The sequence below is a fragment of the Schistocerca serialis genome, chromosome 4 (assembly GCF_023864345.2).
Source record: "Schistocerca serialis cubense isolate TAMUIC-IGC-003099 chromosome 4, iqSchSeri2.2, whole genome shotgun sequence".
NCBI lineage: Eukaryota > Metazoa > Arthropoda > Insecta > Orthoptera > Acrididae > Schistocerca > Schistocerca serialis.
Genome location: NC_064641.1, coordinates 15,471,731 through 15,495,066, shown reverse-complemented (window position 1 = coordinate 15,495,066; position 23,336 = coordinate 15,471,731). Strand labels below are relative to the sequence as shown.

The window sequence follows — 23,336 nt, the reverse complement described above, 5'->3', positions numbered from 1 at the left end:
GCTTACAACAGAAATAACTTATAATTATTTGTTTTTGTACATTTTCTCCGCAAGGATTTTTGGGTTGAACCCATGCTTCTGGGCTTATATTTAATAATGAGCTGACGATGGTCTCCACTTTCAAAACAGGTTAGATTTTGCAGCTATATATTGTACTTGCATCAACAGTTACTCTCACAAATTCCATGTTCCCATGATACTGGACTAGGAAATTATAGGGTGGATTATGATAAATGAAGCTGTTAACCCGTCCCTATCAGTTCGAATAGATCTCGTTCCATGTACTAAAATACCTGTTGCCCAACAACAGACATCAAGTAGAAGTTGTAAACCACTAAGACAACCGTCTAGCTCCACCAAAACGTCTTTTACCCATAACTGGCATGTCTTTACTTCTATTTTTTTTGCCCTATTTTTGTTCTCCCCCATCGACGAAGCAGCTGAATATTCACTTAGCGATTACTTGCTTCATGATTTAGATTAAATTTCAGTAGATTTGTGTTTATATAACCGTGAATCATATCGTTGGCATTTTTGCCGTTCTCATGCTGATTAAATTTATGGACTAGCTATGTAGCTGATAGCTGTACAGTGTATTAATCAGTATATCTGAGTATTTGTTGAGTGGAGTTATGGCAGTATATTATTTTCTCGTTTGTTGTATTGTATCCCCCCTTCTATCCCATTCCTGATCAATTCGATTACCTGCAGTGACTTATTCCTGTAAATAGGTAACTAAGTAATTTACCCCTTGCTGAAAGCAAAATGTCTACTATTCCATTAAGCCAAGAAGAATCAACGGCAGTACAATGGCATCCTAAACCTTAGAATGTGTAACAGCGCATATCGACCATCATCACGCATTACTGTACATGGTTATTTATTATTGAATTTCGTCAATATCTAACCTGTGGTTCTTAATTGCAACAGTCTATGAGCAACAGAGAAGCGAACATTCCTGGATGTGCTCCATCTGTACTGATCTCATAGTTGACCCACTTGGTTAGCACAGCAGTCTTCTCTGACTATTGACATCTAACTGATCTATCTTACGATTTTCATCCAATTTTTAGATAAGATAGAGGCTAAATCAGCAGAGAGAATGGTCGCAGCTCACCAGTCAGCAGGCAGAAGATGAGGACACAGGCCATTGCAGCCAAGACTGCACTGGCCACGCCGGGCCAACGGCGACCGAACCTCGCTCCAAAGTAGTGCACCAGGTAGTAGGCAGTGAACTTTGCCGCCCCCTGCGCCACTATCCCCAGGAAAGGGTTTGCGCTCAATCGGCTCACTGCTATCACCGGTGAGTACATTGTCAGCAGGTGTACCGACCTGGTAACGACCAGAAATGCGCACATTATTCCGTATCCACTAACAAATCAACACGCACAGACTCCTTTAAATGGGCTTACGACACAGTCTTTATTGTAAAGTCTGATTAGAAATTGTCATTAAGCTATATCTGTACCAAAAGTGAACTAAAAAATACGATTTTACCATCATCATACATAAAGACTTACAAAACTTGTACATTGGTTTTAGGTACCCTTGATACCAGATCCATGTAAAGTGTATGACAGATAGATGGCCAGTCTGAAACATCTTTCCAAACAAGCCCTCGTGATCTGATGTTCTTAGTAGCTACAGTAACGTGGATTGTCAGTTCTATTAATTTAACACCGGTCTATTTCCTAATATATACATCTCTTAAGTTCACGACCGAATTCAGGCTTCGCATCCAGGCCATTTTCAAGTAGATTGAAAGTGGTGCTGTTGTAAAGCATCTGTACGGGTGTCGGTCTCTAACTGGTGGGGGGGGTGTAAGAAGGGAAAAGTCACGTGACAAGGTAAGCAAGCCGCTCCCACGCCGTCTACACGTACTTCAGTGTATGCACTAAGATCGAGAAATAGACTGGTGTAAATGAGATGGGAGAATGATAGGTGTTTCCCTTCTGTAGATAACAATGGCCCCATAGATGGCGATACAGGTGATGCTGCAACTCTGCAACCACAGATGATTGGACGCCCTGAGCACGGAATCCTGGCAGGAACATGACGTCATGACAGATCACTAGTGGACATTAAAACAGACGTTGAGCGCCTGCACACTTTCTGTCAGTCACCGTGACCTGCTGGTGATGCATGCCAGCTCATCTCACGCGCTCTCTTACGAGAGCTTGCAACACTACAACCCACTACCTCACGTACATTTCAGCTACCTTGATTTCTCGATTGCATAACCATTTTTGTAAATACATGTATTAATGAATTTTCTCATTTATTAGTGTTTATGAAAATTTTATTTTTTGTTGACAGGATAAGTAAGAATTATTCGTGTCAAATCATTGTAGTAAATACGCTGACCATGTCATGGAAGCTTCTATTGTGTAAAGCACAGTAACAATATCGTCGTTGGCAAGAGTGCGCAGTGGTGAAAGCAGAGAAGTAGTTGCGAAGCATCTGTCTCGAGGAACGGACGTATTCGTTAAAGTGCAAACGCCAGAGTGTTTTGCGTCGAAAATGTTGTGATATGTGGCCAGACAAATTATAAGTGGTCGAGCAAATATGTGGCCACAATACATGATCACAAGAAGATTATCGAAGCAATGAATAATATTGTGTGGGCCAGATTTATTCAAGCTGCACACTAATCAAAAAGATCCTGTTGTCGATCATGGGACTCATAATAAGCACTACTTTGCACCACAGGCAACGCACAGCGAAGTGAGATCCTGCAGTGTTTCGTAGATGTGTAATTCGCATGCTAGCATCTTAGTAACTTCTTGGAACATTATACCTTGTTTAGTCAAAGAATGATCTTGTCGAGAGAAACTTCATTGACACTAGTCATTAATCATTAACAGGATTTTTTCTATCACTTAACCACGATTCCAAGAAAGTTACAAGTGAAAATAAAATAGCCAAAAGAAGCCAAATGTAATTAAATTTACAGTTTATATTCGACCGAGAGATTATTGCAACAAAATACAGTAGTAGCGACAATTGCTCATTAGTATTGCACTACTAACGCAGACAATCAGTTCAAATTAAAAGTGATTTTAATTGAAGTACAGTTTCTATGATAATAATATGATGGATTTCATGTAGTGAAAGTAGTTTTAGAATTTTATGTTATATTTTGTAAGTGATATTTTATGCGCACATCAGAATAACTCTTGTTAGTGAAAAACAGGTATGGCGTTGCGATGAATGAAAGTTTTTACTGCATCTATTTGATAAACCGTCAGCTGTAGAGTAAAAAGTAAAGAATAATAAACAGTTTTTAACACGAAGGATATTTTCAGGCAGACAGCATTCTCGTGAATTGCGCAAGATTTAAGGAGTCAACCGCCCCTTGCATATGGAGAACAATATATCTTTGCCTCACGCAGCTCGCAGTAGGTACCATCGATAGTCGAGAGCCGAGTGCGCCAGAAAGTAGTCAGTGCTGAGACTCCGAAAAAGTAAGTTGTTGACTACTAAACGAGCAGGGCGGATTTCGGCAGGATGGGTGACCGCATTTACCATTGTTTAACGGCTGTGTGTGTCACCCAGCGCCGTAGGCGTGACCTCCAGCAAATACGGAAATGGCATTAACTAAGTGACCTGTCGGTATGTTTAAGTGTTCATTTGCATACCGTGATTACGCGATAACCGCGCCGGAAACCAACGATTTGAATTGCAGTGAGGATTGTACAGTTGGTGCTACATGGAGGATACTGGTGAGTGACGATATTAATAGGCGACCTTTGATGAGTTAACCGTTATTATTTTGTCAGATGAAGAAAGTAACTTCCTCATTTGTGCTGTTTAGACAATATATATAGAACCCTAACAACAAAGTATGTACCGATTATTGCTACCTGACATTCAGATTGACTTTGTTGGATTTGATAAGAAACAACTCCTGTTCAAATATTAACGGATCAGCTTTTATCAGCTGCACACGGTCGAACTATTCTAAACTGTTAGGCTGTTATCCACAAGTCAATAACGATGAGTTCTAAAAGGGAGTGTTTCATTGTGGCATTCTATGAAAGGACAGTGTGCAGTGCGATAAGAGGAGGAGAATAACAACAAATGGTTCAAGTGTGCTTATCGCGAAAGAACATTGGCAGTATTAAGAAAATCACCAAAAGTTTAAATGGCAACGAAAACTTCTCATTAATTTACGTATGTATGAACAATTCAGAAATTTCGAGGAAAACCATCTTCGATAAACGGTACTTTGTAATGGTTTTCATTGTGAAAATGCATAAAAAACTTCGGACACTGTATTACGATGTAATTGCAGGATAATAGAACGTTCTAACACCTAATAATTAAAAGCAATTGGCAGTATCGGACGACAAGGACAGTGTTAATGAACTCTACTGTGGAGTACAAGCACGGAAATACGTGTGTAAATCAGTGCGAGGTTAATATTAACGAGAGACACGGGTAGAAATTATCGCGACGTAACTGATCGCGTATTCATTACAAACGTGTCAAAGAAGTATTGTGCTCAGTCTTTATGCACGAAACCAGCTGTAAACCGTTTTAAAATCTCGAAAATTAATGTGGACCCATAATCTTATACGTAGGCAATAATGCACGGAGCCCAGCAGCCGCGTCAAAGAACGTCAGTCAGGAAGTAATTCGACACAGCACCAGTTACAGCCACGTGAGAGTTTCGACGGCGTAGACATGCTACACCGAGCAGCCACCAACACGCCGCCGAAGCTGACATCTCGTGGAGAAGCTACTAAGTATCCTGACCGCAGTGCCACCTGGCCACCGATCAGCGAACTTCGACGACAACGTCTATACAGATGACACCGGGCGGCGGGCAGCCAGCGACGCGTCACCCAAGTCGCCACTTATAACGAGCCAATGGCATTGACACCAGCGGCAGCGACTAGAGGTGGCAAAAAATAACTTAACTGATAGAAATAACCGATTACTGAGAAGTAAAGGTTACTGCGCTAACCGCTCACCTCATACTGGCAAGTATCTCAATAACTGCCAATGGTGCCTCGCGCCATCTGTTGACCCGAAAATCTTACTACGCTTGCGCGTCAACTCATCGAAGGAGAGGGATAGACCATTTTGAGGGTGTTCTCTAGGTCATGGAAATAACTATGAGACTGCGCGCCATCTGTTAATAGAACTGTGTACTATTTCATGCGCCATCACTACTTTCAGTACAAACAGTTAAATGAAGTTAATGTAAGAGTGGTGGCTAACAGGGGCTGCAGTACACGCGTTGACATGTATGGTCGTTCCCTTAAGCCACCGCCTTGTTTGTCAATTCAGTTTGGGCAGGTAGTACAAATACAGCTACCATAAGGAATTAGAGCGACTATGGAAATAACCATGAGGTCAGTATTTATCTCCAGTAGTTATTGTTATTTGGTCACAGTTCTACTTCTCTGTAAGTTAACGGCTACCAGTACAGGTAACCTGGAAGTTAGTAACTGTGTTCCTGACTCTAGTTGGAGGTCATAGAGCCCGGTGATATTTGCAGAGAGGATGTTTACTGGAATGAACAAATACTTTCACACCGCTATGGAAATAGCCGGTGGCTATCGGAGAGGACAAAGTATAACATAAAACATTTGAATATAATACTTATTATCCTCATAATTTGTCAGGAGATTGTCAAAATACATGAATGTATTACAGTAAACTGGAGTTGCTAATGTTTACAGGATTAATACACTGCCAGAATAAAATATAGTTATGCATGTTTAATAAATATTTCAGATACAGGTACCTGATCTTGACTGCTGTGACCAAGTGCTGTCAAAACTGAAACATAGCAGAATTTTTACTTAAGGTGGTCTAACAGTCCCTGTTAAGATATTCATCTATAGGGTAGAACGAGTTGCCTATCAAAAAGTCTTTCAAACTCCCTGTAAACCGTGCTTCATCTGAAACCAAGTTTTTATTGGTTGCTGACTTGCTAGCAATTTATTGAAAGTGTGTGTTCCTGAATATTGGACCCCTTTTTGGACCAAGGTAAGTGATTTTAGGTCTTTATGTAGATCATTGTTTGTATTCCTAGTACTGATATTATGTATTCAGCTGTTGGATCGAAATACTTGCAACAAATTTCATTAAGGAATAAATATACTAGGAAGCAGTGGTTAGAATACGAAGTTCCTTAAACAGGTTTGTACATGTTGTTCTTGAATTTATACCACAAATGATTTTTATTACACATTTTAACATGCTAAAAACGTTTGATCGATTTGTTGAGTTACCCCAGAATATGATCCCTTATGACTTAATAGAATGAAAGTATATAGCTTTTTTTATTTTTATATTTATGTCTCCTACATCTGACATCATTCTCACTACAAATACAGACTTGTTTAGGCGTTTCAGCAATTCTGTGGTATGCCCTTCCCAACTGAATTAATTATTGAGTTGTAATCCCAGAAATTTAACACTGTCAAACTTTTCATACACATGTTGTAGCTGAAGAAATCGAGCAGTTTTCCAAATCTCAACTAAAACTTGGATAGCGTAGAGGAGTAAACGAATCTATCACATTATGTATATTTTTGTATTTTATTACAAGGCCATACACTTATCCTATTAAGCAAACAGCACAAGCTTTGAATTCAACCTACATTATTCAGCTTACATATTACTTCATACTTAAAAATGCACATTGTTAACATTTAACTTAAACAGTGCTGTGGCGAAGTTCTGCATTTTCTGCTGCAGCTGTGAGGATAATATTTATAATAGCTACTGTGATAACATACATACATACATATGATATGAAACACTAATAATCGTTCGAACATCAAGTGAAATCTACCCGCAGTTAATTAGCTAAGGTTATGGCACGATTCGTACGACATTCCTGCCATTTCGCTCTACTCGCAGTTATACTGATAACTAAACTGATGGATTCCACTTGTGTCGTTATTTAACTGTAACCCCATTGGAGTATTCAGTAGTGAAAAATAACTTGAAACTTATTTATAACTGTTACAATAACGGTTTTAAAAATATAACTGGAACTGTGATAACACTTACTCCAGCTACCAGTTAACACAGCACGCAACGAATATCGAATTCCACAGCAAGTATTAACGTCGTGCGATGAGTCGAGACAATCTGCTGGCGCAATAGTAATTTAATTAGGCTATCTGCAGAGCCTATAATCACATTTTGTAACGCTACAAGAATTGTATAGTAATTTTTCCTTCCATTTCGGTATTTTCTGGCTCTGCAGTAGTTTGTCTATTTATGCATATATTTTTATGTTTTCACCAGCAAGACAGCTGCGAATAGATTTTAAGACTTATGCTCTAGCATTAATTGTTGATTACAGGTTTCATAAGTTAATTGGTGGTGTTATTTGATTTTTGATGCTTTGATGTGAGGTGACGAATATTACCATTGGTGTTTAATTCAGATAAGTTGGTGAAGTTTTTTGTATATCCAGTGCAAACAGGTATTGTTTCTGTTTTGAGCTGGTTGAAGTACTGCTGTCTTTATTTTGTTTTAATTGTCAGGTGGTCAAGAGTCTTAGGTTACCCAAGGGTTAATTTATAGTGTTGCCTGTATGTAATATATGTAACCAAACATGTCTACTGAAATCAAGCAGGAGATTCTGGAGGTAGAACCTGGGAAGAAGGAGATAGGACAGGAGGATAGAGTTGATTCAGGAATCAGTGGCTGTGGACTATCAATAAAAAGCCCATTACCTCATTCCACCAATTACCTCAAGATACCAATTAAACCTGTAGTAAACATTGTAGTGGGCAGACAGCAATATGTGCTACTGGCGATATTAGAAAAGATTGATGCCAAGATTGAAGCCACCAATTGGAAAATGGAGGACACCAAGCAGGAAACCAAGGAACACAGTAAAATGACCCAAGAAAAGACTGAAGCCACTAATAAGGAAATCAGAGCCACCAATCAGGAAATCGAGGGAACCAATAGAAAAACCCAAGAAAAGATTGACATTTTCAATGAGGAAATTCAGATGACACTACAAGAGCATGAAAATTTTAACAGACAATTACAGAATTATAAGGAATAGGTGAGGAAAGACTGCAAGGAGGGAGAAGGCAGATTCCAGCAAGGCATAAACCTGCTCTAAAAAGATGCAAAGAAGATGGGAGAAGAGATAAGCGAGAAAGCCCATGAAGAGGTTAAAGAAGTTAAAGAAGAATTAGGGGGAAAGATCAAAGAGATAATGCAGAAACAACAGCAATGTTAAGTAGCTATTTAGAGAGTAGGCAACAAACAGACTGAACTAGCTCAAAATATACAAAGCGCAATAACAGTGCAGAGGGGCGAAGATAACAGGAGGATTGCAAAGGACATACAACATTTACAAAGCGAAATCCAACAATTAGAAACGAAAACTGAGGAGACTGACAGAAAAATTGGTTATGCAACACTAGCTATAGGAGAAGGTAAAGTGATAACATTCATGTTTGGTGATAATCGTCATCCACAAGTTCATGTGGGACAAAAATATAAGCCAAAGGGAGTGCTGCACCTGAAGATTTTTATGAAATGGTTGAGAGACATTTTTCCAACACATTTTCGAGACAAAGACAAAATTCGGTTTGCAATAGATAGAATGGAAGGTGAAGCTTCTACATGGGGAGTGAAGAAAAAAGATAAGGTTAGTAGTTATGAGCAGTTTAAAGGACAATTTATAAAGAAGTACTGGTCAAAGTGTTCAGAAGTTTGAAGATAGAGAAGCCCTGATGGAGATACTGGAGCACACATGTGGGTAAGAGAATAATCAAGCAGGTGAGCAGGGCCAAAAAGAAGACAATTACCAACGGAATCAGTTTAATAATCAATCGTTCAACTGAGGAAGAGGAGACTATCATGGAAGTAGGGCCCATTGAAATGGACATCAGTTCCAAGGCCTTTCCAGAAGAGATGAAAATACGAGGGAATATGAAAGAGAAGGTGGCAGGCGAATAAATAGTGAGGGCTAAGATCAGGAAGAAAAGAAAAAGTAAACTAGACCGCACTCCTGATTAGGTCCAGTCGTAGTCAGTATAATGATGTATGGGCTAGATGGTGATGTCTTAGTTGACACCGGGAGTGAAGTGTGTGCTATATCTCAAAAGCTATATGAACAGATACTGAATACTAACGCCAGTTTACGAAGTTTTCCCGGAAATGGTGTCCAAGTTGCAAATGCTGTAGGTGCCAAAAGTAAGCCCATTAAGGAATAAGCATTGACTGGGTTTGAAGTAGAGGGAGAAGCATATAAAGCGACATTTTTGGTGGTATCATATCTTAAGATGACAGTTATTTTGGGAATTGACTGGCTAAATGAAGTAGAAGCAATCATAAATTTCGATGAATGCACAGCGAGTGTAAAAGGACGGGAAGGGGAAATGAGAGAACTGACCTTGGTAGAAAGTTAGAAGTCAGAACAGTTCTGACTGGTGAATTTGTGTTATGCAGTGGGCCTACAGAAGAACAACCGGTTGATGAGCAAGTATTGATATTCTACGAGGGATTAGCACAAGCAGATCAACCTAGTGAAGATGCTATAGGCAAAAAACTAGAATATATGACACATTTGGATGAAGAGATTCGGAAGAGGTTACCAGAGATCTCACATAAGCACAGCAAAGTTTTCTCTCAGCAGCCAGGAATCATGAAAGAGGTAGAATGTAAATTGAAAATTAAGGAACACAAGCCTTTCAAAACAATACTCCATCCCTCACGCTAAATGGCAAGCAGTAGAAGAGGAAATACAAAGAATCGTTGACCTTGGGGTTATTGAGACAACCAAGACCAATACAACAGTCCATTATTTGTGGTAGACAAGAAGCATGGGGAAGTGAGAATAGTTTTGGATGCATGTGCAGTAAATAAAATCATTGAACCAGATCAAGACAAGCCAAAAACGATAGAAGAATTAATTCAAAGGTTTCAGGGTGCAAAGATACTTAGTAGCATTGACTTGCCCACAGGATACTGGCAAATACCTCTGACCTCTGAGTCATGTCAGTATACTGCCTTCATGTAAGCTGGCAGAAGTTATCATTTTAGAGTATTGCCATCTACATCTACATCCACACTCTGCAAGCCACCTGACGGTGTGTGGCGGAGGGTACCTTGAGTACGTCGATCGGTTCTCCCTTCTATTCCCGTCTCGCAGTGTTCATGGATAGAAAGATTGTCAGTATGCCTCTGTGTGGGCTCTAATCTCTCTGATTTTATCCTCATGGTCTCTTTGCGAGATATACGCAGGAGGGAGCAATATACTGCATGACTCCTTGGTGAAGGTATGTTCTCGAAAGTTTAACAAAAGCATGTACCAAGCTACTGAGCGTCTCTCTTGCAGATTCTTCCACTGGAATTTATCTATTATCTCCGTAATGCTATCACGATTACTAAATGATCCTGTGACGAAGCGTGCTGCTCTCCTTTGGATCTTCTCTATCTCTTCTATCAACCCTATCTGGTACGGATCCCACACCGGTGAGCAGTATCCAACCAGTGGGCGAACAAGTGTACTGTAACCTACTTCCTTTGTTTTCGGATTGCATTTCCTTAGGATTCTTCCAATGAATCTGTCTGGCATCTGCTTTACCAACGATCAACTTTATATGATCATTCCATTTTAAATCACTCCTAATGCCTACTCCCAGATAATTTATATAATTAACTGCTTCCAGTTGCTGATCTGCTATGTTGTAGCTAAATGATAAAGGATATTTCTTTCTATGTATTTGCAGGACATTACACTTGTCTACATTTAGATTCAATTGCCATTCCCTGCACCATGCGTCAGTTTGTTGCAGATCCTCCAGAATTTCAACACAATTTTTCATTGTTACAACCTCTTAATATACTACAGCATCATCCGCAAAAGCCTTGGTGAACTTCTGATGTTATTCACAAGGTAATTTATATATGTTGTAAATAGCAACAGTCCTACGACATTCCCCTTTGGCACACCTGAAATCACTCTTATTTCAGAAGACTTCTCTCCATTGAGAAAGACATGCTGCATCCTGTTATCTAGGAACTCTTCAATCCAATCGCACAATTGGTCTGATAGTCCATATGCTCTTACTTTGTTCATTAAATGACTGTGGGGAACTGTATCGAACGCCTTGCAGAAGTCAAGAAACACGGCATCTACCTGGGAACCCATGTCTATGGCCCTCTGAGTCTCGTGGACGAATAGCGCGAGCTGAGTTTCACACGATCGTCTTTTTCGAAACCCATGCTGATTCCTACAGAGTAGATTTCTAGTCTCCAGAAAAGTCATTATACTCGAACATAATACGTGTTCCAAAATTCTATAACTAATCGACGTTAGAGATATAGGTCTATAGTTCTGCACACCTGTTCGACGTCCTTTCTTGAAAACCGGGACGACCTATGCTCTTTTCCAATCTTTTGGAACGCTATGCTCTTCTAGAGACCTACGGTACACCACTGCAAGAAGGCTATCCATCTTTCACCTATTTCGGTATCTATCATTCTGTCATCTGTGTGACAATCTAGAGTAGGAAGTACAGTGCAGTCTTCCTCTGTGAAACGGCTGTGGAAAAAGACATTTAGTATTTCAGCCTTTAGTCTGTCATCCTCTGTTTCAGTACCATTTTGGTCACAGAGTGTCTGGACATTTTGTTTTTATCCACCTACCGCTTTGACGTAAGACCAAAATTTCGTAGGATTTTCTGCCATGTCAGTACACAGAACTTTACTTTTGAATTCGTTGAACGCCTCTCGCATACCCCTCCTCACACTACATTTTGCTTCGTGTAATTTTCGTTTGTCTGCAAGGCTTTGGCTATGTTTATGTTTGCTGTGAAGTTCCCTTTGCTTCTGTAGCAGTTTTCTAACTCGGTTGTTGTACCACGGTGGCTCTTTTCCATCTCTTACGATCTTGCTTGGCACATACTGTACGATGGTTTTGAACTTTGTCCACTGATCCTCAGCACTATCTGTACATCTGTACTTGAGATAGAACTTCTGTGTTGAGCCATCAAGTACTCTGAAATCTGCTTTTTGTCAGTTTTGCTAAATAGAAAAATCTTCCTACCTTTTTTAATAGTTCTATTTATGGCTGAAATCACCGATGCTGAAACCGCTTTGTGATCGCTGTTTCCCTGTTCTGCATTAACTGTTACAAATAGTTTGGGTCTGTTTGTCACCAGAAGGTCTAATATGTTATCGCCACGAGTCGGATCTCTGTTTAACTGCTCAAGGTAGTATTCAGATAATGCACTTAAAAAAATTTGACTGGATTCTTTATCCCTGCCACCTGTTATAAACGTTTGAGTCTCCTAGTATATATCTGGTAAATTAAAATCTCCACCCAAAACTATAACATGGTCAGGAAATCTACTCGAAATATTTTCCAAATTTTCCTTCAGGTGTTCTGCCACAACAGCTGCTGAGCCAGAGGGCCTATAGAGACATCGAATTGCCATGTTTGAGCCTACTTTAACCGTTATCTTCACCCAAAGTATTTCACATTTCGGACCTCCGTCAATTTCCTTTAATACTATTGCACTTTTTATCGCTATAAACACGCCTCCCCCTTCACTATCCAGCCTTTCTCTGAAGTATACATTCCAAGCCATTCGGGCTTAATGTATCGGTCTTGGAATTTGTTAGAGCATTGGACAATATTTTGGGTGAAGAATTACTTAAGAAGTTTACTGTTTACGTAGACGATATATTAATTGCAACTGAGACATGGGAAGAACATACAGAGACACTTGAGGGAGTCTTGCAGGCGTTTGAGAAAGCTTGGGTAACAGCAAACTTGGGTAGGTCAGAATTTGGTAAATCCCAGATAAAATTCTTGGCTTCATAATTACGGAAGAGGGAATTTATCCTGATCCAAGTAAACTCGAGACAATTAGGCAATTTCCAGACCTTAAAAAAAGGCAACTGAGAGCATTCTTCGACGTCTGTGAGTTCTATCGAAAATTCCTCAAAGAACCTGTACTCACTGCCCCCAAATTGAGAACACTTACTAAAGCCAAAATGACCTGGCATTAGAATGATGATTGTCAAGAAGAATTTGAAAGGATTAAAGAAGCATTGTGTAATGCAGATATATTATGCCATCCTGATTTCTCTAGAGACTTTTATTTGGGAGTGGGTAGCTCAGATTATGGACTAGGCACGCATTTAAACTAGATAGAGAAAGGAGGAGAGATCAAGGTTATAAAGCAGAAGCTTGAATGCATGGCAAAGGAGATACAGTATTATGGAGGAAGGGGCACTGTCTATTGGGTGGACTTTTAAGCGATTTCGTTATTATCTAACAGGATGACATGTAAAGGTGGTCACGGTCCACAAAGCCCTAACATTCTTAACCACAAGTAAACTGAAACACAGCTGGTTGATAAAATTGCATTGCAAGATCATGAATGCAAAGTGATATACAAGCCAGCCAGGTAAGTCATGTACCGTACCTGATGCATTATCAAGGCAGCCACTCGATTCTTGGGGAACAGGTGTGAGAGGACCAGAAGACGGAGAAGTTCAGGTAAATATAATGAAGGGAGTACAGCATGAAGATTTTGTGAAGAGGTTCTTGAGGAACACACGTGGAGAGCAGAACCAGGACGAAAAACTGAAATTAATCAAGAATAAGTATAGATGTGCTGGTAAAGAAAAGATTAGGATATACTGTTATATCCACCAGGGGATACTGTACAAGAGAAAAATAGAGGATGAAGAGAGCTGGAGACTATGTATACCAGAGCATATAATAGACAAGTTAATCTGGTACACACATTATAGCAATGCCCATTATGGACCTAAGAAATGCCTTGAGAAACGGAAATTGGACAGCATCTTCAACATATACGCATAAACACAAGTTGCTGAGCACTTGTGATACCTGTCAGAAAAGTAAAACTGCCACTGTTCAACATAAAGGTTACATGCATCCAGTCATACCAGAATCAATTAGAGACATCGTGACAGTGGACCTGTTCAGTCCCTTGCCTGTGGCAAAAAAAAATTACGCCCAAATTCTAGTTGCAGAAAAATTAGTATCTAAATTTGTGAAGTTTTATCCATTAAAGAAAGCAACCAGCAAGGTCATCATTTATAAGTTTGAAAAAGATCGCTTTAGCAATGCATGTACACTGAAACGAATCCTAAGTGATAATGGATCCCAATTCCGATCCAAGAAGTGGAGGGAAATGTTGAATAGGCATCAAATAGAACAGATCGCCATCTGTAGATACAAACTGGTTTCGAACCAGGCCGAACGGATGATGGAGTTAAATCGTTTGTCTCTGACCTATTGTGACAAGAAACACGGTACTTGGAAGGAATACCTAGAGGAATCCGAGAGTATTTGGAACCACCTAACACATGATTCGAAAGGATTTGCACCATGCGAAATCTTACTTAATCAGGAACCTGACTGTTTTTCGTGAGTTGGTGGAATATCCACAAGAAGATAACCTAATTTGGGAAAGGAAACTTGAACTAGTAGAAATGAACCATGAGAGAGACTGTTATAAGGAGACACGAAAGACATGATAAATCGGCGAAACCTGTAAGCTACAGGGTAGGAGACCTAGTGTTGGTGAAAGTGCATGCTAAATCCAAGAAGACAGATTCTGAAATACATAAATTTAACCATGTATATGAGGTACCATATAAAATTATCAAGATCGAACACCACAATACTTTGGAGTTGGAATATGCTCAAACCGATGGAGTGCATGGCAAGGAACATATTGAAAATATAAAGAGCTACTATCCATGTGAAGATTGGGGCAATCTGAAGGAAGGAAGTAATCAGGACGATGAAGTAGGGCCTAGACAGCCACAAACATAAGTGTGTATGGATGATTTTGGTTATTATGTGTGTTTGGAGAATAAAGATCTTGAGAACTGGTGTTCAAGTATCAGTTGTAGTCTTTTATTTACTATATTTGTTTCTATTCTGGATTATGGGTTTTCATGATGACAAAAGACTTAACCATATTTAAGGGATCAATTGCATGTAAGAACTGAGACATAGTTATCCTTTATAGTGTGAGAAGTATTAGTGTTTAGAATATTGTAGAGTGTATTAATATGACCTAGATATGGAGCATTCTATGAACTGTGGGAATAACAGACGCTCAAAAGCAGGAAACACAATTTGTAACAAATGAGAAAGACATTTATTTAGAGATTTATCTTGTGATGACCACACTAACGATAGATTTATATATACATTTGTGAGCAGAGATGAAATTATTGTCATTTATCTGCATTTGTATTAAGTAGGTATTAGTCTAATTAGAGATAGTTGTTTCCTGTGATGTGTGGCGCTAATATAGTAGGATTTTCGTTGTATTCTGCACAGCAAACCTCACAGAGATGAACCAAAATGAAAGTAGTTTTGTTACAATATGATTCAATAGACATCCAGCGTTGTATAGTTAATAAATTATGGTAGTGAGGCGCTTTGTTATAATCTATATGTGATTGTATTGTTTCAACAAATTACAATTTTTAGTTGTGTCATTCGTATAGTTTGTAATTGAGCTGTAATCTGTTTTGTAGCGGCAGTTTACAACCGGAGTCAGAGGATTTACCATTCAGTTTGTAAATTTCATTGTTCTTAAATGTATATAATAATTCACCTTCTATCACTGTTAACTCTGTCTATGTTCTTTTCTATCTCCAGTTTCAAAGAGGTCCATTTGGCATTTGCGGGGGGGAGGGGGGGGGGGGGAGGTGAGGATGTAAGGGGTCAACCGCCCCTTACGTATGAAGAACAGTAGGTACTATCCATAGTCGAGAGCCGAATGCACCAGAAAGTAGTCAGTGTTGAGACTCTGAAACAGTAAGTTGTTGCCTGCGAAACGAGCAGGGCGGATTTCGGCAGGACGGCTGACCGCATTTACCATTGTTTAACGGCTGTGTGTGTCACCCATCGCCGTGAGCGTGACCTCCAGCAAATACGGAAATGCCATTAACTGAGTGACGTGTTGGTACGTTTAACTGTTCATTTGCGTACCGCGATTACGCAAATAACCACACCAGGTACCAACGATTTGGATTGCAGTGAGGTTTGCACAGTCAGTGCTACAAAAAGCATATTGGCATGTGACGATATTAATAGGCGGCCTGTGATGAGTAAACTATTATTATTTTGTCAGATGAAGGGAGTAACTGCGTCATTCGTGCTGTTTAGACAGTAAATGTAGAACCCTAACAACAAAGTATGTACCGGTTATTGCTACCTGTCATCCAAATTAACTTTGTTGGATTTGATACGAAACAACTCCCATTCAAATATTAACTGATCAGCCTTTATCAGTTACACACAGTCAGATTATTCTAAACTGTTAGGCTATTATCCACAAGTCAATAACAGTGAGTTCAAAAAGGGAATGTTTCAAACATAGCACAGTTTTCGTAAAATTTTACTAGTCATTGATTGATATTGGTGACCACTATGGTAACTAACACCATTGCATTCCAAATTGACATCTTTTGTGTTCATGTCACACTTGTTTTTCACATGTCAGCTAGCATGGGTTGATTTTGTCAACTTGATGTTTTGTCTTTGACACACAATATTCAGGTGATTTCAATGACGTTACACTCATTTACTAAAATTTTGCTCATTTTTGGAGCTGACGACCGTTTTATTCTGCAATTTAAATTCATTCAAACGATATTATAGGATTTAAAATTATGGCTAACTACAAAGATATTTTTATTTATTATCATTTTTTTTTTACATTTCGATCATTGTTTAGATAGTAATAAATACTCTTGCAATAGCAATCAGATTGTACCTGTCTGTACTCAATCGTTAAGCATTAATCATCGAATTTCACACCTCGTTTCCACCAACAGTGGAATCTTATATGCGTATGTCAGAATTAAAACTGATCGAGTGTAACATCAAAGCACCAGCACGTCGGTCTAGAATGATACAGCAGAGAGGACTGTGAGACGACATCAGCCATTAGCACGCTCACTAGGGTGACACAGTGACAGTAGCAGCCCCTACATGAAGAGAGTATAAGCGCCACTCTGCATAGCCACAGCCTCGCTAGAAGACGGCCCGTGATCCAAACGATCAGCCGTGACTTGTGATCCACACAAATTGCTTTCTTGGGAGTTGCAAATAATCAATGTCCTTCGATATATATATGTGTCGCCAATTGGTTGCGACACCTATTTGTGACAAAGGCAAAGTTAAGTACTGTCAATTTAATTTACTGTAGTAAACTCCATTAATAATATTTGCTTGAGTTGATGTCTAGGTATCGGAGAAAACAGCTTCCTAGGCACCCTGTATTAGCCGAATGGGTGGACACGATAGAAACCTTACATGCACAGTAAAGTATAGATACGTTATAAGCTGACACATCACATACAGCGCTGTCAGCTGCTGATGTGCTGCTTCTGCGTTCCACCTTCACACACTGCCCATGTGACAGTGGCCGCACCATGGCATTGCTAACTGTATTGCTGTATGGAGGCATCAGTCAATAAATAAAGTGCAGATTGCTTGTGCATTGGTAACTCCACGACCGCCACAGTACTGGAGAAAACATCAGACATGCAGCACTGTAGTCAGAAGTTGTCACCTGGTGACAAAACATAATTTTGGTCATTTTTGGTCCCGAATAGACTGGAAGGAAATTAGGAAGGTTTCACAAGTTTCGTGACACCTTCGCCTTCCCCTTGAACTAGAAATTTGAAGAGGCTGCAGATAATGTTTACCACCCATAAGCTTCTAGGTTCTAGTAGAACAAAGACGAGTTGGAAAATTGTTTGGTAAGTCACCTGGCAACAATGAGGATTACTGTGTTCCTGAAGACGTTCCAGCTGGAGAAGATGCCAAGGAAGCCCCTCCTGTCTGTCTTGCTCTTGCCCACGGTCTGGATCACCTGCAAGGCGAACGGAGGCACCGTGGAGCCATTGGTGGCTGCTATGCGCCACAGAACAGCCAGCGCCTCCTGCTCGCGACCCCTGCACGCCAGCCAGCGTGGAGACTCGGGGAACCAACTGTCAGCAAAAAAATACAAGTCTCCTGTAAGTACTAATCACAGTAGTAGTTGTAGTTGTAGTAGAATATTGGTCCACTTATCAGCTTTACAAGAATATTAGAGCTGTCAGCTTAATACAAAGAAAAGACACAATGAAAACTTTACGTATACATTCAGACATTTAAATGGTTACATTTCGAGCTTAACAATAATTTATCGATAGTGCACAATATTCTTTAGTATTTTAGTATGTTCATACTCGAAACAAATTAAGCTTAATAGGGAAACGAATGTTCCATTATGAGACTCACACACATATGTTTTATATATATATATATATATATATATATATATATATATATATATATATATACATATACACATTCCAATTCACCTTACAACTTTCGTTATTCCTATGCACTTCAATCTTTGAATCTTTGTAACTCTGAAAAACTGAGTAGATATTCCTGAGCAATAAAATGTATATTCAGATGAGGAAGTAGTGATGGGAACAACTGAATCAAAGGAATCGATTCAGTTGGTTGTTGGAAAACAATGCATTCCATTTTGAGTGTGAACATTCCATTGTTATGCCACTATTTAACCCTTATTGTTGACTCAACTCTGTTATCACTTGTCATGACCGTTGTTGTCGTCCCGACATCTGATTTTTATTGAGTGCATTCACTAACTATTAGTTTGGCTCTTCATCCACTTTTATGAAGAGGCATTTTCTTAATAGTGAACTCTGTGTTTGGTTTCAGAATTCCGAAATGCTCAGTGGTGTGAGGATGAATAAACCTTATGACTGATTAGAAAATGATCCTCAAGGCAAACTCAATGAGATTTAAAGTCTCTGCAAAGATGATTCATAGTCTGAATCTATATTAATTAAAGAAATACAAAGAAAATTAACAAATATTTCTCGCAAAAAAAGCTTCCAACAATTGACATTATATGTTTTATGTTCACCTCACCTCAGCATGTACCAAAATAGGATGATTGCTGATTGGTGCAAACCAGAGGAAATAGAGTTTCAGTAAATTTAAATAAAAAAGTGATTGTTCATTTAGTTCAACATAAATTTATCTTGTAGCACCAATCATTAACCAATTAAAACCCACCAAACATCCATATTTAATACCAGAAGGACGAAAAATGCATATTTAAGTAAATGAAGAAATATACTTTTTTCAGCTTTCCTTGAGATAAATTACATTACTTTTCTCTAAAGAAGTTGGCAAAATTAGTTGTGAGTCATGTATAACCGAAAAGACTGAAAGAGTATGCACATGAAATCTCTCAAACCCAGAGACTGAGTGAAAACATTAATATGGCTGATGTAACCATCAGAGACTTGTCAGTCAGCTGTCTCACATTAAGTGAAACAATTCAAACATTGAGATTGAGTGAGAACACTGATACAGCTTACATGGCTGCAGAGACTACATTCAATTATTGGTTGTTTCACTTGACTGAAAAAAAACGACTGAACAAAAAATTGTAGACTGGACAATCGGTTGTTAAAACCAGTTGGTTATCCCCCCTCATTATGAGGAAGAAGAAAAATTATTACTATTATCACACAGATCTACATGTAAGATTTTCCAGTAAGAATGTGTATTATAGAAAGTATATTGTAGAATGAAGTGGGTATTGTATTATAAATATGAGTTACATTTTTACAAACGATTGTTCTACGTTGTGTAAATAACCCATTAAGGTATAATAGGAATTATTTAACAAATGATCTATAAATGTCATATGAAAATTGTTAAAGTTAACTGTGACTCTTGTCCTGTGATGATAGACAGATTGCTGGTGTGATAATTAGTGGCCGGCCGCGGTGGCCGAGCGGTTCTAGGCGCTCAGTCAGGAACCGCGCGACTGCTACGGTCGCAGGTTCGAATCCTGCCTCGGGTATGGACGTGTGTGATGTCCTTAGGTTAGTTAGGTTTAATTAGTTCTAAGTTGTAGGGGACTTATGACCACGGATGTTGAGTCCCATAGTGCTCAGAGCCATTTTGTGATAATTACTACAATTTTCCTCAATGTGCATAATAATAGGTTCGAAGCGATCATGTTCAGCAATCAGAAGAACACGCACATCGCGGTACTGATTGATATGCTATCAGAACGTCGCAGACAGTTTAAGATAATCAGATGTTTTGTCTGTTGTACCGATAGACAGATTGACAGAACCGATCGACAAACGGCCACCAAGACAGTGGAATAGAGCTAACGGAACTTGAGAAATCGAGAAATCGGAGTCTGCACCTCTCAGGGCCAATAAAAAGCAGAGTACTCAATATAGCGCAGCATGCCTTTGCTACTGGAAACCTTATCGGTAAACGCCCCAGTCGGAATTGACGTGTGGAACAAACACATACTCACTGAGGCCCACAATCGAATCAGACACTCACTGGGTTGGACACCGCCTGCCAACGTGTGTTTAATCTGATGGGACGGTGAACCAGTAAGAGACGCTAGATTCGCAACCCTCCGGGACCAGGCGGAACATTCTTCCAGGGTAGTTTTAGCCCATCAAACACAACTTTCACACTTGTTGCCTAGGCGCCTCACGCCTACGTCAGGCATACGATACTTGAAATCATATGGACTAGATAGTGCGACTGCATTTCGGTGACGCTGCTGTCTGTAAGATAAATATTTCTTTCAAATTACAATTAAAGGGTTTTTACCCATTACAATTTGTGAAATAATTACAAAATGTTAAATTTTTATGTTTTATATGGAAAGGACAGGGACCAGAGCCGCCACCTTTACCGAAGACCAGCGACAGCTAGAAAACACAATTTTCGACCACTATTAATGTAAATGTAAAAAGAAAGGTAAGAAAAAGTTGTATGGATTGAACTTGTACGATCACATTTTGGTGTTGCAGTTCTTCTTATTCCCATGCTTGCTAAGAAAGTTGGATGACGAATTCCCCCTAATGCAAGATACCTTTTGAGTTTTGTTTTACCCAGACATGTTTCAGCACTTTTTGTGGTATCTTCAGTGGATTGCTTTATTTCCTTTCTCACATGAAGCTATTGAATGTTAATGTTGGTAGCGGTGAGTCGGCTACACAATCTGCAACTTGTCATGGCTTTGATGTTTTTGTCCCCTTTGTTTGTAGTATGGTAACATGCTGATTTCTACCACTTTTGTCATTTCACAGGAATTTTCTACGATCTTTCGAAGTTACTCAGTATTTTCGCCGCCATACTAAGTTGTATATCGTGTACCAGCACTAACATTCAATAGCTTCATGTAAGAAAGAAGATAAAGTAATCCACTGAAGATAGCACAAAAAATGTTGAAACATGTCTCGGTAAAACAAAACTCCAAAGGTGTCTTCATAAAACGGAATTCCTCATCCAATAAACTTTTACGGTATTCAGTTACCGTTTATATTTCGTCCCAAAAGCTTAACGTGCATCAGGAAAGCAGAACGTTGTTACTGAGTTTATAATAGTGTAAAATCTAAAAATAAATATTTTATCTTGCAAACGTGAAGAAGTTAAATTATACGAACAACGTATTTTACCAAACATCCAGTTTTTGTCTTTCAGAGAAGTAAAACGGAAAAACTGAAATAAGAGTGTTTATATAAGTTAAGAGATACATAACGCCAAAGAGCATAAGCTAGGGCTAATCGTCTGCATATTGTGGAAGTACCTGAAGCATAAAATTTTGAAAAAGGTTCAAACAGTACTAATTTTATTTAAAGAACGGAAACGGTTGTTCATCAGAGCAGACTAAATCAAAGACTACAAATTATCAATTTAATAAATTTTTTGAGGTTGAACAACATCTCTGGGACTAATTATAAAACACAACGCTGTAGTACCGAAAAGGAAACACTGCTCTAATGCCTTTTTTATTACGTCGTCGTACAAATTGTAGAACTATCGTAATTGTAATAAAAATTATTCACGGTAAGTATCTGCTAACAAAGAAAGATTATACATACTGTAGCCAAACATATGTGCAAGAAATGTGATGTTCGAGGTTCGCCAACATATGGTATCGTAAAACAAGGCGTATCATGCTAACTATCAAGTAATCCATCCTACGAAAGAAACTGGTCTAGATGGAATTCAAACCCAGCTCGTAAGTACATCATTATAATATTTTACAAACATCAAGAATGCTATCCTCAAACATTGGTATTTCCTTGCACGTTGGAAACTGGGCAAGGTCCTGATATTCAGTAAATCAGGGAAAGACGACTCCATCCCACAAAATTACAGGCTCATCATCCTGCTGAGCTCTTTCAGTAGTGTTGTTGAGTAAATAATTCAGAAACTTCTCACTGGCACTGCATCAGTAACCTGAGCCCAGACAAACTCCAATTCCAGAATCACCTCGCCACAACACAATTTCTCCGCACAACACACGACAATAATAATAAAGAACCAGAGGCACTGTTTTCCTTGACCGCAGAACGTATTAGCCATACCAGCTTCATGTGCCAACTCGCTAGAATTCCGCACAGGTTCATATGTGTCAATCACAGGGGCTTTGAGAGATTCGGGGTAAACAATCAACACTACATGGTAAACAGGAGGGAGCACCTCGTGGCAATATACTGGAGTTCCACGCATTAAGCCTCCATGGCAATGTGATAGCAGCCATCCACACCAATGACATACCTACTCTGGCAGAGTACTGGGAATTACCAAACATCATCTCAGCCTACAGACGGGATTGAAAACTCTCAGGCATTGGTTGGAGAAATGGTGAGTTTAGTAAGTGGAAGTTAATTCTGTTTACAAGCAGACCGCACCCCCTCCCCTCCCACATGCACCCACATGCACGCACACACACACACACATATATATATATATATATATATATATATATATATATATATATATATATATCATCATCATCATCATCATCATCATCATCAGCCAATTCAATCATTAGATGATGTGGCCTCTTCGAGTCGTGGATTCAGGTAGGCTTTCAGCAGTCTTCTCCAAGTGGGACGGTCTTGGGCAGTTCTCTGCCAGGTGTTACCAGCGATCTTCTTGATGTCTTTGTCCCATCTGTCTGGTGGTCTTCCTCTAGGCCTCCGGTGCTCTCTCGGACTCCACTCCAGTACTAACTTCGTCCATCTGTTGTCTTTTCTTCTTGCGACGTGGCCAGCCCACTGCCATTTCAAGGAACCTACTCTCTCTAAGATGTCATTAACCTTCGTCACAGACCGGATGTCATCTGCCCTTTTCCTGTCCTTTCTTGTATAGCCCAGCATTGATCTCTCCATGGCTCTCTGTGCTGTCCTAAGTTTCCCTTTTGTGAATGAGTTCAGTGTCCATGTCTCGCATCCGTACGTCATCACAG

General features: G+C 39.4%; 2 protein-coding genes across 2 annotated transcripts in view; both read right to left on the bottom strand.

The window, feature by feature from the left end:
- Positions 1-17,952, bottom strand: part of LOC126473437 (solute carrier family 22 member 21-like) — a 41,974-nt gene extending 24,022 nt beyond the window's left edge. Inside the window, exon 1 of the mRNA XM_050100482.1 lies at positions 17,779-17,952. The gene's annotated coding sequence lies outside the window, so the exon portion shown is untranslated. The remainder of the gene's footprint in view (positions 1-17,778) is intronic.
- Positions 1-23,336, bottom strand: part of LOC126473668 (solute carrier family 22 member 7-like) — a 333,310-nt gene that overhangs the window by 223,239 nt on the left and 86,735 nt on the right. The window lies entirely within an intron of this gene.